This window comes from Arachis ipaensis, chromosome B05, assembly GCF_000816755.2.
Source record: "Arachis ipaensis cultivar K30076 chromosome B05, Araip1.1, whole genome shotgun sequence".
NCBI lineage: Eukaryota > Viridiplantae > Streptophyta > Magnoliopsida > Fabales > Fabaceae > Arachis > Arachis ipaensis.
The window spans coordinates 28,681,129-28,686,660 of record NC_029789.2 but is presented as its reverse complement, the minus strand read 5'-3'; the positions used below and the strand labels follow the sequence as shown (position 1 = coordinate 28,686,660).

Genomic DNA, 5,532 nt, shown 5'->3' with positions numbered 1-5,532 from the left:
GGACCTGAGCAAAAATCTGATTCAGAGGCTGAAAAAGGACTGCAGATGCTGTTGGATTCTAACCTTCCTGCACTCGAAGTGGATTTTTTGGAGCTACAGAAGCCCAATTGGCGCGCTCTCAATTGCATTGGAAAGTAGACATCTTGGGCTTTTCGGAAATATATAATAATTCATACTTTGCCCAAGATTTGATGGCCCAAACTGGCGTTCCAAGTCAGCATAGAAATTTTGGCGTCAAAACGCCAGAACTGGCATAAAAGCTGGAGTTAAACGCCCAAACTGGCATAAAAGCTGGCGTTTAACTCCAAGAAAAGTCTCTACACATGAAAGCATCAATGCTCAGCCCAAGCACACACCAAGTGGGCCCCGAAAGTGGATTTTTACACTAAACACCCTAGCTTACTCATTTTCTGTAACCCTAGGTCACTAGTTGATTATAAAAACCACTTTTAGTGATTTATTTTGTACCTCATGACATTCTACATGTTTCATATTGTATCTTCTACGGCATGAGTCTCTAAACCCCATTGTTGGGGGTGAGGAGCTCTGCTGTTCTTCATGAATTAATGCAATTACTACTGTTTTCCATTCTATCACGCTTGCTTCTATTCTAAGATATTCATTCGCACTTCAACCTGATGAATGTGATGATCCGGAAAGTTTAAACCTTGTCTGTGGTATTCCGAGTAGGATCTGGGAAGGGATGACTGTGACGAGCTTCAAACTCGCGAGTGTTGGGCGTGTGACAGACGCAAAAGGATCAATGGATCCTATTCCAACATGATCGAGAACCAACAGCTGATTAGCCGTGCGGTGACAGCGCATTTGGAACATTTTCACTGAGAGGACGGGAAGTAGCCATTGACAACGGTGATGCCCAACATAAAGCTTGCCATGGAAGGAGCCTTGCGTGCATGAAGAATAAGACAGTAGGAAAGCAGGGATTCAGAAGATAAAGCATCTCTAAAACCTCAACCTATTCTTCATTACTGCATAACAAGTATTTATTTCATGTTTTTTTACTTTTTACAGTTAAATCTGAGAATTATTGATATCCTGACTAAGAGTTACAAGATAACCATAGCTTGCTTCAAGCCGACAATCTCCGTGGGATCGACCCTTACTCACGTAAGGTATTACTTGGACGACCCAGTGCACTTGCTGGTTAGTTGTGCGGAGTTGCAAAAGTGTGATTGTAATTTCGTGCACCAAAGATAATAGATAATAAAAGGTAAAAATATAGAATTGAGCAATCGAACTCTCACTGGATGTGAGTGCATAGGGTTAATTCACTCAATTCTCTTTTAGTCTCTGTAGCTCAAGTTATTCTCCTTAGAATGTGAAGAGGTCAGCTGGCGCCTTCCATCACTACAAGAAAAATACCCATTCAGCCACACTTTTTTCAAAGCTACACTTGAAAAGCATAGCCAATTCTATGAATAGGCTACGCTTTTCTCCGTGTTGCCTTTTTATAAGAGAAAAAGATACACAATTGTGGTATCATTTAAAAAGTGTAGCCTTAGGTATTATAGAAATCACTTATAAAGCGTAGCCGTATGTTGATATCTATAGATTCACTTTTCGTATCAAAGATAATGCTTTTAGAGAGTAGCCTATTGTTAAGTTTTGGGCGCGTCTTAAAAGTGATGCCTAATGTATCTAGAGCCAAATACACCCACAACAATTAGTAATTTTTTTCTCCTTATCACTAAATCACATTCACGTTCGAGCACCCTCACTTTCGCCATCAGATCAGAGAAAAATTTCACCCCCCACCTTCGCAACTCACCTTCCAATTAATTATTCCAAACCCTAACCCTAACTCACCTTCGCCACGCACCCTTTCACACATACACCCAGATCCGAGAGAATGAGTGAACCAGAGGGAGGAGAGGAGGAAGACAGAGATGAGAGCACGAGCAAGAGAACAGAGAGTGAGAGGGGGTCACCGCCATCATCGCCGTCGTGGAGGAGGGAGTCCGGAGGAGAGAGAGAAAGACGATTCACAGACGAGATGGAGAGAGAGGACGAAGACGCGACGCGAGAGAGAAGGAGGCTATTCCGCTATGCACTGTCGTCGCTCCTGGGGTCAATTGAAGCCACCGCCGCTGCTAGGGCTTGCCTTGCTCCTATCCTCACTTTCGGCTTCTACGATTACTTCCTGTTCGTACTCCCAACCTCTCTCTCTCTCCAACTTTCATTTCATTCTCATTTTAATTTCGATGTCTCTGCAGGTGTTTCATCGGTGCCGTTTTCAACGCCAAAGGTGCGGATGCAATTCTCTCCTTTGAAAAGTTCTGTTGCAATCTCACCAGACCTCTTCTTTAGGTTTCGCTTTCTATTTGGATTAGTTTTCTCAATTCGATTTTGATCCATCTGCTAATTAATTGGGCTGATTAATACCAGATCATATATCTCGGCATAATCAGTTCAACATATTATTTCATTGTAAAATCGTGTTTAACAGATCATATATGATTAATGTGAATGAAGAACACTAGGTTGAGTTGAATTGAATTGAATCATGGATAAGAGCATGTTAGCTGGTTTGGAATCACTTCCAGAAGCTTATCAGCAAAGAATGGCGTCCATGATGGAACAAGTTCAAATTCGTGACAGGTACCTCCTCTTCACTCTATCTGTTAACTAATTCCATATGTTTTGGGTTGAGCTTCATGTTCCTAAATATTCCTATAATTGAATTCATCATTTCAAAGTTTGGTCTTTCTCTAAGACTATGCCAACTGGAGTTAAAATTTGAGTGAAGCAAAAGGAACATATTTTTAAGTGCTTATTCATCTCCTTCAAGTCAATTTCTCAGAATTTTCATGTATTACACTGATCTAATAATCTGCATTTGCTTTTGCTAACTTTGCCAATCCATTATGCTTTCTTTACTCTCTTAATTTATTTTTCTTTTGTTGGGTGTTTTTTATTAATTTTTGCAAGATCTGTTCATCCAATTTTGCTTGTCTCTTTAGATTTAACTAGATTATAAACAAGTGTTCAATTTTTCTTGATACCTTTCAATAATCACAGCATGAAGGGGATTTTTATTGCATTGTTAGTTTTGGCTTGCATGGCCTTCCTGCAGCTCGAGAGGTCCAACCAATCAAAGGTAAGATAGAGTACTCAGCTCCTTCAATATGGTTTGTATATCATATCATCCATCCTATGTTTAATTTGTGTTCTAATAAGTTCTAATTTGCATTGTAACAAATAATGCTTTAAATTTTCAGGTAGTGAAAGGACCCACTAGAAGGCTTTTACCATTTGTGGGTATGATATATATTCTTCTGACATATTAGGTATCTTTAATTTAAGCAATATAGACCAATTTATTAATCGACCAATTTGGTACGCATATACAAAAGCGCATGCAGGTTTGAAGGGAGCATATACAAAAGGAGCACTTTATTATTATGCTGAAAGAAGAAGAAGAAGAAGAGGAAGAGTTCCACCTCCACGTCCTAGTAGTGCTGTTAATAATGAAATTAATCCAAAGTTGCAAAAACTCCTTCTTCTACTTTATTATGTGTGTTATTTACTATAGCTAGTAATAATAAAGATGTATCATTGCTTGTTAGTTTTCACTTTATAATGGTGTTTGTGATTGCCTTTTTATACTTCTTCTTTTACTAAACTTTTATGCATTAATGCTGCTGTTCTGTATCATCATATATTATAGAAAAGTGAACAATTGAGAAAATAATAATATATTCTTGCTTGATTCATTTTAAGGACATGTTAATTTGTACATCTACAACATGGTTTAAACTAAAATCAGTTTCATTTCCAATTTTGTTCTCAATGTTTTGTAGATTCTATGAAATTTAACATGAGTAGTTTTTGCGATTTATCCGAAATAGTAAAGTTGAGTAAAGAGTGAAAATTATAACTCTTACCATTGGTATCCATGATTCCATCATCAATGAGCTCTTGTAAATTTTCTTGCAAGATAACTTTGCAGCCATGTTGTGCTAATTTATGAGACAAGTACATTAGAGGGTTCACATGCCCTTGTGCTGGAAATGGAATAACTGGAACATGTTTGAGCTTCATCTTTTCTGGTATTTTTTATTCTGAGACTTTTTGGGGGGTGGGGATTGGTTATTCTGACTTTTATTCCTATTATTTCTCTCTATTTCATTTCCTTATTTCGAATTGCTTAACATATTGAAAACTAATTAATTACTTCAATCATGGAAATCAAACATTACCATGAAAATCTGGCTTACTTATTACATTACTGAAATATAAACTAGAACTATTGACCATTGATAAAAATTTGTGGCATGTGATATCACAAAACAATGAGTAAATCTGATCCCCATTGTGGTTCTTGAATTTTTATTTTTATTTTATTTTGTTTTTGAAGTATCAATTTGATTCTTGAGGATTACTTTGATGTCACTAACATTTAACAATCTTGAAGGCAATGCATTCTTTTAGTGCTGAATCAGAAAAAGAGTTGAACTTTTCAAAGGCTGATTTCATTGTTGTGTGAAAGGTTTGTTTTCTCAGTTAATGTCATTTTACTGTTATACTTTGTTTTCTATGTGAATATCCTTAAACATGCCAGGTGGCTAGCTACTAAACGAATTTGGTATTCTCTTAGTGACCACTTACATTTAGCTGAAATAGATTCCTTTCATATTGGCTACTCTCATGTCTATGAGATTCTAGTTCTAGAGCTGCTGAAATACGTACATTAGATAGGGAAGTTTGTTACTTTGATACCTTCATAAGTTATCCATTTCTCAAGGGATCTCAAGGGCAAACGAAAGCAGAATAAAGATATATTTTTTAAGAGATTAACTTGCTATCACAAAGGAAGAGTTATCACATTGTTAAGAGTTTTATTCAACTGATGTACACTTTTATTTATTAAATAGTTCTGATTCATGAACTTTTATTCAATTCTCTAATTATCTATTATTCAATAATTAGTTTTTTGGTTTGAGTGTTTAAGTATTTAAGTTAGATCTTGATATCATTATGAATAAAAATTATATGTTTTGTTTCTGAATATCACTTGTGGCAATGGCTTCTTAGTTTTTCGAGGCAAAGGAATGAGAACGGGCCTTTATGAATAGGGGACGCTGGAATCAGTTGCGCTCAATGGGAGAAGCCAAGAATTTGCTTCAATATATGTTCAATTTGGTCATGTTAGATGCTCTATTTGATGTCAACAATTTTTTCTCTGCTATCAAATGATTTATGGCTTTTATTAGAAGATAATTATGTAGGATACAATATTTTATTTTTGAGTAGTTTATTAGTAGTAAATTCTAAATGATCTAGTGTATATTTTGATATGGACATGCTTAATTTAGTGTGAGATGTATGAATACTCAATTATGATTATTATAATATTTTTAGTTCATTATAAATATATTTTGTTTAAGGATAATTTTTATTATTCAAAGAAAATTGTATAGTATTATTATGTATTTATTTTTATTTTATAATATTTGACTAATTTAATTAAAAATACAGGATTATATATATATTTAAAATATTAGGTTTTAA

At 35.4% G+C, this 5,532-nt stretch overlaps 1 long non-coding RNA gene across 1 annotated transcript; it reads left to right on the top strand.

Moving 5' to 3' along the window:
* LOC110262792 lies at positions 2,427-3,603 on the top strand. Its single transcript, XR_002347790.1, has 4 exons — positions 2,427-2,619; positions 3,069-3,118; positions 3,240-3,279; positions 3,375-3,603. It is a non-coding gene; the product is annotated as an uncharacterized LOC110262792 (long non-coding RNA).